This window comes from Macaca thibetana, chromosome 6, assembly GCF_024542745.1.
Source record: "Macaca thibetana thibetana isolate TM-01 chromosome 6, ASM2454274v1, whole genome shotgun sequence".
In the NCBI taxonomy this organism is placed as follows: Eukaryota; Metazoa; Chordata; class Mammalia; order Primates; family Cercopithecidae; genus Macaca; species Macaca thibetana.
The window spans coordinates 68,105,662-68,118,635 of NC_065583.1; the positions used below are offsets into that span (position 1 = coordinate 68,105,662).

General features: G+C 37.7%; 2 protein-coding genes across 2 annotated transcripts in view; both read left to right on the top strand.

The window, feature by feature from the left end:
• Positions 1 to 12,974, top strand: part of REEP5 (receptor accessory protein 5) — an 806,416-nt gene that overhangs the window by 194,555 nt on the left and 598,887 nt on the right. The window lies entirely within an intron of this gene.
• MCC (MCC regulator of WNT signaling pathway) overlaps positions 1 to 12,974 on the top strand; it is a 475,168-nt gene that overhangs the window by 548 nt on the left and 461,646 nt on the right. The window lies entirely within an intron of this gene.

Here is a 12,974-nt window from a genome sequence, read left to right on the forward strand (position 1 = left end):
ATCTCGTAGGCGGCTCGGTGGATAGCCTGGGGCCGCACCGGGAGGAGATGCGCTAAGCGACAGCCTCGAACATGGAAATAACCTGCGAAGAACTTTGTTATGCCGCAGAACCCATGAATTCCAAACTTCAGAGCCCAAAGAATGGGCGTCGTTTGCCACCCAGTACTGATTTAAACGCACTAGCCTGAGGGGAACGAAGCGCTCAGGAGCAAACTCCGGCTAGACCCAACTCCTACCCGGCTGCTGACCAGGTGAGCCTCGGGGGTGGCTCCGGGCGCCTCCGCGCCTCCACCCACAAACAAACTTTGGGGTGTTTGCTTCGGATCCCCCACACCTCCTACAGGGGTGGTATTTAAGCTTCGTGCCTCCCGGCTTGGCCAGATAATTACTTCTGCCCAGATTTGTGTTGTTTAGACTCTCGTGGTGAAGAAGGCAATCGCAACAGTTTCTGGTATGCTTCTATTGAAAGGTTGACACCGGACACTGAAGACTTGGTATCCGTGGAAATTTGAATTGCCTCGGATGAAGGAGCAGCCTAAGTTGTGCATTACATGTTTCTTTAGTCTTTGTCTTTGTGATGCTAAAGATTGTTTCTGAAAATCCGGGCTGCTTCCTGATTGTCCCTGCCTACCTTAAAAAGAAAGAGTACGGAATTTTTCTCTTAAAATTTAGAAAGCTCTCCGAAACAGGTAATTTAACATGTAAGAATTTGCAATTACAAAAAAATAATAATTATTTGGGACTCAATGCAATTTTGATCATTCTTAGGTGAATTTTTATTACTTTCCTAATGTTTTACTGAGAAACATTAGAGAGATATCAGAAAACTTGATGGAGTAATTCTGTTCGGAAATGAAAATAATATGTAACTCTGATTGACTCCACGCAAATTTCTATCTGGAAATCTTTACTTATTTTGGTTCTGGGATTTAAAAAAAATTTCATTACATAGTTTTCCTTTTTGTTGTTTTCCTACTTGAAAGGTTATTATCTCATTGGCAATAATAAAAGCAAACTCCATTCAACTTTGCATGCTTTTTTTTTTTTTTAAGACAGAATCTTGCTTTATCACCCAGGCTGGAGTGCAGTGAAGTGGTCTTGGCTCACTGCAACCTCCGCCTCCTGGTTCAAGAGATTCTCCTGCCTCAGCCTCCCAAGTAGCTGGGATTACAGGTGTCCACCACCATTCCTGGCTACTTTTTGTATTTTTAGTAGAGAAGGGGCTTCACCATTTGGCCAGGCTGGTCTCGAACTTATGACCTCAAGTGATCTGCCTGCCTTGGCCTCCCGAAGTGCTGAGATTACAGGCCTGAGCCACCGCTCCTGGCATGGATGCAAAAAAGTTTAATTTCACACGGGCAAGAATGCATATAGAAAACTAGCAGCGTGCTATTCTTTTCTCATTTGGCCTATTAATATATTGTTTTATCTGAACTACACTTTCTGTATAAATGCTCACATTATTTTTGGTGATTCTACCCTGGAGGATGATGAATTCTGTAAGCGTAATCTGAGTAAAGCCAGTGGTGATAAAGAAGCCGTTTTGGACTGGAGTAGAAACTGGCTGGGGCAAAAGTGGAAAAAGTTGTTAACATTCCTTGAGCCGCATTACTTTAATGTGTCTGCTTAAAAGTTTCAAGGTATGTGTAGCAATGAACCCTAAATCATAACTTTAACTGTGGGTGGAGGTGCCCTGGGAATTATGCTGTGGCAGAATTGCCACGTAGGAGAAGTTTAGGGATGGCAATGTAGAGCAATAAGGAACTTGTCTGGAAGTGTGTTTACGTAGTAAGCACAGTTTTACCTGGAATTTATGTTTATGTGGTATGACTTGGGGAATGGGGCTAATGAAGGTAAGGGGCATGAAATGACTCCCTCTCTGAAGCCACTTTTCTGTGCTGCTTTCATTTAATGACCTATACTTACCACTCTGTAGTGGGTGATATGGTTTGGAGGGTTGTGCATTTCCTGTTTTATCAGACGTGAGAGTTGGAATTTTTACATTAAAACCTTAAAAACTTTGGATTCATCCAAAGATGATAAATTTATGTTCATGGTAGACAGCTGTACCTGTTAGGATTTCAGATGACTATATGTCATCACAGTAACCTAACTACAGTCAAATAAGGGTTGGCTTTGTCACCTCGTAGAAATCTGGAGGTAGGCTATCTAGGTTGGGGCAGCAGCTCTGCAGTGGTGTCAGTCCCCAGCTATGTTCTACCTTTCTCCAACACCGTTTTTCACATAAAGCATTCATCTTCATGGTTATCTCATGTCCAAAGATGATTGCCCTGTCTCCCTCCTCATCCCCAAATTCTAGGGAAGAAGATGTAAAAGAACATGGAAATAAGTGGTTCTATATCATTAAAGCAGAACTTTCCCAAATCCCTTAATTGACATCTTATTGGACAAACTACATCACTTAACCATGTCTACTTCAGTAGAGTCTGAGGAAGCATATAATTCAACTAGGCACATTACCTCCTAAACAAAATCTGGGTTCTGTTACTAAGAGCAGGAAATAGATATTGGGTGGGCAGGTAGCAGTTAATACCTATGATAAGCCCCCCTCCCCTAATAATCCACATTCAACTGTATTTGCTCTGGTCCTCTGCCTAACCCTCATTCTAAACAGGAGTAGGCTAGAAATCTTAAGTTTGGGGGAAGGATAAGTGGAAGAGAAACTGGGCCATGAAGGGAAATGTCAGGGAGGTAAGGGGTGATACTTTGTGCTTTCAGTATTCTCTTGGCCCAGTCTTCCCATCAGGCTGACAAAAAAGGCATCAACTACCTAGATTCTTGGAATTGCTGCTTCTGCCAAGGAACTTTAGCCTGTAAAAGGGACCCAGAATCATCCTCATCAATAGTTAAGGTGGAGCAGAAAGCTATGATCAAGTGGCTCCAAACTGTGGCTGGGACCCTGCTGGATTTGGGCAGCACAGTGAGACCACTAAACACTTTCAGTGCATTTCATTAACCTTACAATGACTTTTCCCATATTTTATGGTACTGGATTTTTTGGACCCTGTATATCATATTATAGAAGGTGGTGGAGGTTACTCTATTTGTTGAAATTATTTTCCCCTTGGAATTTTAAAGCTTTTTGTTTTTACCGTTCAATATAAGAAACTGCTTATATTGAACATATCTTTGACAAATATTGAAAGCCAGCCCTTAACATTTTTGGGTTCCCAAGTCTCAGCTCAAACGTTGATGCCTTAGAGAGAGCTTCCCTGACCACTATATCAAAATAGGTTTGCTTTATCCTGCCATTATTGTCCATCATAGTACTGATTGCTTTCTTTCAAAGTGCCCTTTACAACTTATAATTCCTTTTCTGTTTGCTACTTTGCCTGTTTATTGTCATTCTCTCACTAAATGTAGGCTTCCTGAGGGCAGAAATCATACGTTTTCTTAAAAACAGTATACTCAATACTTAGCACAGTATCTACCATATAGCACACAATCAGCAAATTCTGATGAAAATGTGACCAAGAATAAACAGTGGTATGTTCATGTATATTGGAAAATGTTTCAAGCGTTTTCTATTTTTCATGTCTATGTAATATTTTAAATGTGTATATTTTTAACTTTTATTTTAAATTCAGGGGTACATGTGCAGGTTTGTTACATAGGTAAACTTGTGTCGTGGGGGTTTGTTGTACAGATTATTTCATCACCCATGCCTAGTACCCATTAGTTACAGGTACTAAGCTTAGTGCCCACTAGTTATGGGTACCAAGCCTAGTACCCATTAGTTATTTTTCCTGATCCTCCCCCTCCTCCCAATTTCCACCCTCTGATAGGCCCCAGTGCATGTTCTTCCACTCTATGTGTCCATGTGTTCTCACCATTTAGCTCCCCCTTATATGTGAAATCATGTGATATTTGGTTTTCTGTTCCTGTGTTAATTTGCTAAGGGTAATGGCCTCCAGCCCCATCCATGTCCCTGCAAAGGACGTGATCTAGTTCTTTTTTATGACTGTGTAGTATTACATGGTGTATATGTACCACACTTTCTTTGTCTTGTCTATCATCGATGGGCATTTAGGTTGAGTCCATCTCTTTACTATTGTGAACAGTGCTGCAGTGAACATACAGCTGCGTCTTTATAATACAACGATTTATGTTCCTTTGAGTATATATATAGAAATGGGACTGCTGGGTTGAATGGTATTTCTGTCTTCAGGTCTTTGAGGATATGTGTATATTTTATTAAAGATATTTTTTCTTTAAAAATAACTTCTTTTGGGTTATGTAAAAGATACTCTTGTTGTTGAAAATTTGGAAAAACATGGAAATATACAAAAATAAAATCAAAATTATCTCTAATCCCATAACCAAGGGATATTATTTCTATTTTCCCAGTGATATATTTGCATCATGCCATTCCTCTATGGGTACATTAAAAATGATTGGATAAATGGAAAAAATCACATGTTCATGGATGGGAAAACTTAAGATTGTTAAGATGGCAATACTTCCCAAACTGATTTACAGAATCAATGCAATCCTTCTCGAATACCAGCTGCTGTTTTTTTGCAGAAATTGATGAACTGATCTAAAAATTCATGAGGAAACTCAAAGGACCCAGAAGAGTCAAAACAATCTTGAAAAAGAACAAAGTTGGAGGATTCATGCTTTCTAATTTCAAAACTTGCTCCAAAGTGACAGTAATTAAGATAGTATGGTACTAGCATAATGATAGACAAATCAGTCAATGGAATATAATTGAAAGTCCAGGGATAAACCTACATATTCATGTCAATTGATTTTCAACAAAAGCACCAAGATTAAGAATGCCAAGGTCAAGGGTAAAATGGGGGAAAAATCATCTTTTGAGAAATGATACTGGGACAACTGGATAGTCATGTATAAAAGAATGAGATTGGACACTTTCCTCACACTGTCTACAAAAATCACCTCAAAATGTATCAAAAACTTAAATATAAGAACTAAAACTATTAAACTCTTAGAAGAAAAAATAGAGCTAAATCTTTGTGAACTTCAGTTTGACAATGGATTCTTACATGTGACACCAAAAGCACAAGCTACAAAAGAAAAAATTGATAAATTGGGCTTCTGCAAATTTTTTAAGTTTATGCTTCAAAAAACACTATCAAAAGAGTGAAAGCTGCAGAATGGGAGAAAATATTTACAAATTGTACATCTGATAAAGGACTAGTATTTAGAATTTATAAAGAACACTTAATAATACAAAGACAAATAACTCAATTTAAAAATGGACAAAGGATCTGAATAGACATTTCTCCAAGGAAGACATACACATAGCCAATATGCACATGAAAAGATAGATGCTCAACATCATTAACCACTAGGGAAATGCAAATCAAAACTACCATGGGATTCTACTTTACACCCACTAGGAAGACTATAATCAAAAAGTCAGAAAATAATAAGTGTTGACAAGGATGTAAAGAAATCAGAACCCTTATATATTGCTGATAGCAATGTGAAATGATGCAGCTACTCTGGAAAACACTCTAGCAATTCCTCTAAAACATAGACATAGAATTGGCGTATAACCCCAGCAATACTACTCCTAGATATACAGCTAGGAGAACTGAAAATAAATGTTCACCCAAAAACATAAATGAATGTTCATAACAATATTATTTATAATAGTCAAAAGATGTACCCAAATGTTCATCATCTGATGAATGAATAAACAAGATGTGATGTATCCATATAATGGAATATTTTTCAGCCATCAAAAGGAATGAGGTATTAATACATGCTACAACAAGGATGAACCTTGAAAACATTCATGCTAAGTGAAATAAGCTAGTCACAAAAGGCTGCATGTTATATTATTTCATTTATGTGAAATGTCTAGAGTAAACAGTTTTATAGAGATAGAAAGTGGATTAGTGGTTACTCAGGTTTGTGGGTAATGGGAAGAATAGATGAATGAGAGCTAAAGAGTATAGGATTTCTTGTTTTGAAATGATAAAAGTGTTCTAAAATTGGTTTTGGTAATAGTTTTACAGCTCTGTGAATATAGTAAAAAACAATGTGTGAACATTATGGTATGTGAATTATATAACTCAACAAAGCTGTTAAAAAATATTTGTTATTTATTTATTTATTTATTTATTTATTTATTATTGCCCTCATTTCTTTTCTTTTTTTTTTTTTATACTTTAAGTTCTAGGGTACATGTGCACAACGTGCAGGTTTGTTACATATGTATACTTGTGCCATGTTGGTGTGCTGCACCCATTAACTTGTCATTTACATTAGGTATATCTCCTAATGATGTCCCTCCCCCCACCCCCTCCCCACAACAGGACCCAGTGTGTGATGTACCCCTTCCTGTGTCCAAGTGGTCTCATTGTTCAATTCCCACCTATGAGTGAGAACATGCGGTATTTGGTTTTCTGTTCTTGCGATAGTTTGCTGAGAATGATGGTTTCCAGCTGCATCCACGTCCCTACAAAGGACACGAACTCATCCTTTTTTCTGGCTGCAAAGTATTCCATGGTGTATATGTGCCACATTTTCTTAATCCAGTCTGTCACTGATGGACATTTGGGTTGATTCCAAGTCTTTGCTATTGTGAATAGTGCCGCAATAAACACACGTGTGCATGTGTCTTTATAGCAGCATGACTTATAATCCTTTGGGTATATCCCCAGGAATGGGATGGCTGGGTCAAATGGTATTTCTAGTTCAAGATCCTTGAGGAATCGCCACGCTGTTTTCCCCTAGTGTGGAACTAGTTTACAATCCCACCAACAGTGTAAAAGTGTTCCTATTTCTCCACATCCTCTCCAGCACCTGTTATTTCCTGATTTTTAAATGATTGCCGTTCTAACTGGTGTGAGATGGTATCTCATTGTGGTTTTGAATTGCATTTCTCTGATGGTGAGTGATGATGAGCATTTTTTCATGTGTCTGTTGGCTGCATAAATGTCTTCTTTTGAGAAGTGTCTGTTCATATCCTTTGCCCACTTTTTGATGGGATTGTTTGTTTTTTTCTTGTAAATTTGTTTGAGTTCTTTGTAGGTTCTGGATATTAGCCCTTTGTCAGATGAGTAGATTGCAAAAATTTTCTCCCACTCTGTAGGTTGCCTGTTCACTCTGATGGTAGTTTCTTTTGCTGTGCAGAAGCTCTTTAGTATAATTAGATCCCATTTGTCAATTTTGGCTTTTGTTGCCATTGCTTTTGGTGTTTTAGACATGAAGTCTTTGCCCATGCCTATGTCCTGAATGGTATTACCTAGGCTTTCTTCTAGGGTTTTTATGGTTTTGGGTCTAACATTTAAGACTCTAATCCATCTTGAATTAATTTTCGTATAAGGAGTAAGGAAAGGATCCAGTTTCAGCTTTCTACTTATGGCTAGCCAATTTTCCCAGCACCATTTATTAAATAGGAAATCCTTTCCCCATTTCTTGTTTTTGTCAGGTTTGTCAAAGATCAGATGGCTGTAGATGTGTGGTATTATTTCTGAGGGCTCTGTTCTGTTCCATTGGTGTATATCTCTGTTTTGGTACCAGTACCATGCTGTTTTGGTTACTGTAGCCTTGTAGTATAGTTTGAAGTCAGGTAGCGTGATGCCTCCAGCTTTGTTCTTTTGGCTTAGGATTGCCTTGGCAATGCGGGATCTTTTTTGGTTCCATGTGAACTTTAAAGCAATTTTTTCCAATTCTGTGAAGAAAGTCATTGGTAGCTTAATGTGGATGGCATTGAATCTATAAATTACCTTGGGCAGTATGGCCATTTTCACAATATTGATTCTTCCTATCCATGAGCATGGTATGTTCTTCTATTTGTTTGTGTCCTCTTTTATTTAACTGAGCAGTGGTTTGTAGTTCTCTTTGAAGAGGTCCTTTACATCCCTTGTAAGTTGGATTCCTAGGTATTTTATTCTCTTTGAAGCAATTGTGAATGGAAGTTCATTCATAATTTGGCTCTCTGTTTGTCTGTTACTGGTGTATAAGAATGCTTGTGATTTTTGCATGTTGATTTTGTATCCTGAGACTTTGCTGAAGTTGCTTATCAGCTTAAGGAGATTTTGGGCTGACACAATGGGTTTTCTAAATATACAATCATGTCATCTGCAAGCAGGGACAATTTGACTTCTTCTTTTCCTAACTGAATATCCTTGATTTCTTTCTCTTGCCTGATTGCCCTAGCCAGAACTTCCAACACTGTGTTGAATAGGAGTGGTGAGAGAGGGCATCCCTGTCTTGTGCCAGTTTTCAAAGGGAATTTTTCCAGTTTTTGCCCATTCAGTATGATATTGGCTGTGGGTTTGTCATAAATAGCTCTTTATTATTTTGAGATATGTTCCATCAATACTGAATTTATTGAGAGTTTTTAGCATGAAAGGATGTTTAATTTTGTCAAAGGCCTTTTCTGCATCTATTGAGATAATCATGTAGTTTTTGTCTTTGGTTCTGTTTATATACTGGATTACGTTTATTGATTTGCTTATGTTGAACCAGCCTTGCAACACAGGGATAAAGCCCACTTGATCATGGTGGATGAGCTTTTTGATGTGCTGCTGGATTCTGTTTGCCAGTATTTTATTGAGGATTCTTGCATCAATGTTCATCAGGGAAATTGGTCTAAAATTCTTTATTTTTTTTTGTATCTCTGTCAGGCTTTGGTATCAGGATGATGTTGGCCTCATAAAATGAGTTAGGGAGGATTCGCTCTTTTTCTATTGATTGGAATACTTTCGGAAGGAATGGTACCAACTCCTCCTTGTACTTCTGGTAGAATTTGGCTATGAATCTGTCTGGTCCTGCACTTTTTTTGGTTGGTAGGCTATTAATTATTGCCTCAATTTCAGAGCCTGCTATTGGTCTATTCAGGGATTCAACTTCTTCCTGGTTTAGTCTTGGGAGAGTGTAAGTGTCCAGGAAATTATCCATTTCTTCTAGATTTTCTAGTTTATTTGCGTGGAGATGTTTATAGTATTCTCTGATGGTAATTTGTATTTCTGTGGGGTCGGTGGTGATATCCCCTTTATCATTTTTTATTGTGCCTATTTGATTCTTCTCTCTTTTCTTCTTAATTATTCTTGCTAACGGTCTATCAATTTTGTTGATCTTTTCCAAAAACTAGGTCCTGGATTCATTGATTTTTTGAAGGATTTTTTGTGTCTCTATCTCCTTCAGTTCTGCTCTGATCTTAGTTATTTCTTGCCTTCTGCTAGCTTTTGAATGTATTTGCTCTTGCTTCTCTAGTTCTTTTGTGATGTTAGGGTGTCAACTTTAGATCTTTCCTGCTTTCTCTTGTGGGCATTTAGTGCTATAAATTTCCCTCTAAATACTGCTTTCAATGTGTCCCAGAGGTTCTGGTGTGTTGTATCTTTGTTCTCATCGGTTTCAAAAAACATCTTTATTTCTGCCTTCATTTCATTATTTACCCAGTAGTCATTCAGGAGCAGGTTGTTCAGTTTCCATGTAGTTGAGCAGTTTTTATTGAGTTTCTTAGTCCTGAATTCTAGTTTGATTGCACTGTGGTCTGAGAGACAGTTTGTTATAATTTCTGTTCTTGTACATTTGCTGAGGAGTGCTTTACTTCCAATTATGTGGTCAATTTTGGAATAAGTGTGATGTGGTGCTGAGAAGAATGTATATTCTGTTGATTTGGGGTGGAGAGTTCTGTAGATGTCTATTAGGTCCGCTTGGTGCAGAGTTGAGTTCAATTCCTGGATATCCTTGTTAACTTTCTGTCTCGTTGATCTGTCTAATGTTGACAGTGGGGTGTTAAAGTGTCCCATTATTATTTATGGGAGTCTAAATCTCTTTGTAAGTCTCTAAGGACTTGCTTTATGAATCTGGGTGCTCCTGTATTGGGTGCATGTACATTTAGGATAGTTAGCTCTTCCTGTTGAATTGATCCCTTTACCATTATGTAATGGCCTTCTTTGTCTCTTTTGATCTTTGGTGGCTTAAAGTCTGTTTTATCAGAGACTAGGATTGCAACCCTTGCTTTTTTTTGTTTTCAATTTTCTTGGTAGATCTTCCTCCATCCCTTTATTTTGAGCCTATGTGTGTCTCTGCATGTGAGATGGGTCTCCTGAATACCGCAAACTGATGGGTCTTGACTCTTTATCCAATTTGCCAGTCTGTGTCTTTTAATTGGACCATTTAGTCCATTTACATTAAGGTTAATATTCTTATGTGTGAACTTGATCTTGTCATTACGATATTAGCTGGTTATTTTACTCATTAGTTGATGCAGTTTCTTCCTAGCATCAATGGACTTTACATTTTGACATGTTTTTGCAATGGCTGGTACATATATAAAAAGAGAAATAGGGTAATCAAATTGTTTAAAATAATTCTAAAACTTTTTCACATTTAAAATCCAAGTCTTGGCCAGCTGCAGTGGCTCATGCCTGCAATCCCAGCACTTTGGGAGGCTGAGGCAGGTGGATCTCTTGAACCTAGGAGTTCAAGACAAGCCTGAGCAACATGGGGAAACCGTGTCTTTACAAAGAAATTACAGAGATTAGCCAGGCATGGTGGCCTGCACCTGTAGTCCTGGCTACTCAGGAGGCTGAGGTGGGAGCATCACATGAGCCTGGGAGGTCAAGGCTGCAGTGAGTTGTGAATACCCAGTGCATTCAGCCTGGGCAATAGAGCAAGACCCTGTCTGAAATAAAATAAAATAAATAAAAATAATAAAATCCAAGTCTTCCAAATCACTTTTTGATTTAGATATTGATGTTGTGTTTCACATCAACCTCTGTGACATTAAAATATTTAGGGATGCAGCATACTATTTTCTATAGTATTTTCTTCTAAGATGCCTACACACTTTCTGCAAGTATTGATGTTGACACTCCTGGTCTTACTGGAAGATGTTGATGGAAGTTTCTCAGACAATAACCACGACTTGTATTCTTGAGGAAGCCCTGAGGTTTGCGGTTATCTAGTCCATTTTACAAGGAATAACAATCTGATTCACACAGAACAGGCAATGGTAACTGTGTTGGCACAAGGCCAATAAATTTAGGAAACATTCAGATTTCACAATGTTAAACTGTGCATCTTAGAAGTTTTGAAATATGGTATTTTCTATAATGCTAGAATAAACACCTTCATTGCTCCATATACTGTGTTATTAGAGAATTAGTTAAAACTGAAGTTATCAGTGAAATGTATGACCTAAAATTGCTTGCAGGCACTTTGCTCAGTCCTCCTTAAACAACAGCGGCAACAACAACTATAAACAACAAAAGGTTTTCAGATTTAATGGAGAATATGGTAGTTTGCTTAACTAAAGAACTACAAATTTATATACATCTTAAACATAATCTACTATTCACCCTTATTCAGTGTTAGCAGAAATTGAACTTGGGGAGGCAAGAGAGAAAAGTCATCTGACTTTTAAAGGGTTGAAAGAGTCACTTGAACCAAAGGTAAATAGAACAGAAAGACTATGACTTCTACATTCCTTGTCTCATGGCAAAGTAGATTCTTGTGACATAAGTATAAAACCTGCAATATATTTTTTCTTCTTGGAAGCAGTAACTCTGGAACACGATTTTTAAAAGAGAGCCTTTGTGAGATTGAAACGGCAGCATAACCAAAGCCAAGCATCAAAGAAACTGAATAGCACTGAAAGCCTCAAAGCTACAATGAAGCCATAGTGTCACTAAGAAAAGTATAATCTGAACCTAAGTGGAACAATAAAGAAGAAAAAAGAGAAACCATTAAAATCCTAAGACCAGCCATAAAGCAATCAGCCTACCAAGATAAGTCAAAGAAAAATATGATCCTATTTCATTTTTTAATTAGGTTAAAAAAACACCCTACAGAACTCCCCTTGAGGTAGCTCAAGATAAAAAATAGATCCCTATTTAGGATTGTAAAGTAACATGGGAGAGAATTTTGAAGAGGACACATTGACATTATGAACATTCACATACAAGTGAAACCATATTACTTTTGAGAAGCACTAACTGATATGCAATATTCTCTGATTTACTGACATGCTATAAAAGGAACCCATTTAAAGTATATGTTTCAATGAGTTTTGGCAAATGTATATACCCCTATAACCACCACCACAATTGAATTTCATAATTCAATTGATTTTCATAACACAAGTTTCCTGTGCCCCTTCCTAGTCAATTGCTACCCCACACCCAGTCCCTTGCAACCACTGATCTGCTTTCTGTCACTACAGATTAGATTTGTCTTTTAGTATTTCACATAAATGGAATCATACAGCATGTATTATTTTTGCATCTGACTTTTTTTGAGCAATGTCATGCTTGTGAAATTCATGCATACTTTTACATGTATCAGTAGTTCCTTTTTATTACTAACATTTCATTGTATGAAGGTACCACAATTTGTTTATCCATTCATTAGTTGATGGACATTTAGGTTGTATCTAGGTTTAGGCTATTGTAAATAAAGGCATTATGAGCATTCACATACAAGTGAAACCATATTACTTTTGAGAAACAGGATTATCTGTTTCAGATAAGATACAGCTGACACGTATGGAGTGCTTACCAGATATTCATATAGCTTATGTAATACTCACAGTAGCCATACGAGACAGATACTGCAGAAACACAGGGAAAGAGAGTGGATAATCCTGACAAATAGTGTGAGAAGCCATAATGATAAGAAGGACTCTCTGTGAGACTGGCAAGAGACTGCTTTGCCTGAGGAACATGATGCCACATTATCGGATCACAGATTCCTCTTATCTAAAGACCCTTAAAGCCCAGAGCTTCCAAACTTTAGTCATTTGTCCACCATCTTTACTCTTTCCATATCTCTAACTTCAGTCTCTCCCTTGAATTTCAGACAGCTATATGCAGTAACTGCACACGTCTTCCATATCTGATGGCATCCCAAGCTTACCATGTACAGAACCGAATTCCTGACTCCTCTCCCCAAGCTGCTCCTCTCTCAGTTTTCTCCATTACAGTAAATGGCTACTCCCTTGCTATAGGTTCAAGTTAAAAACT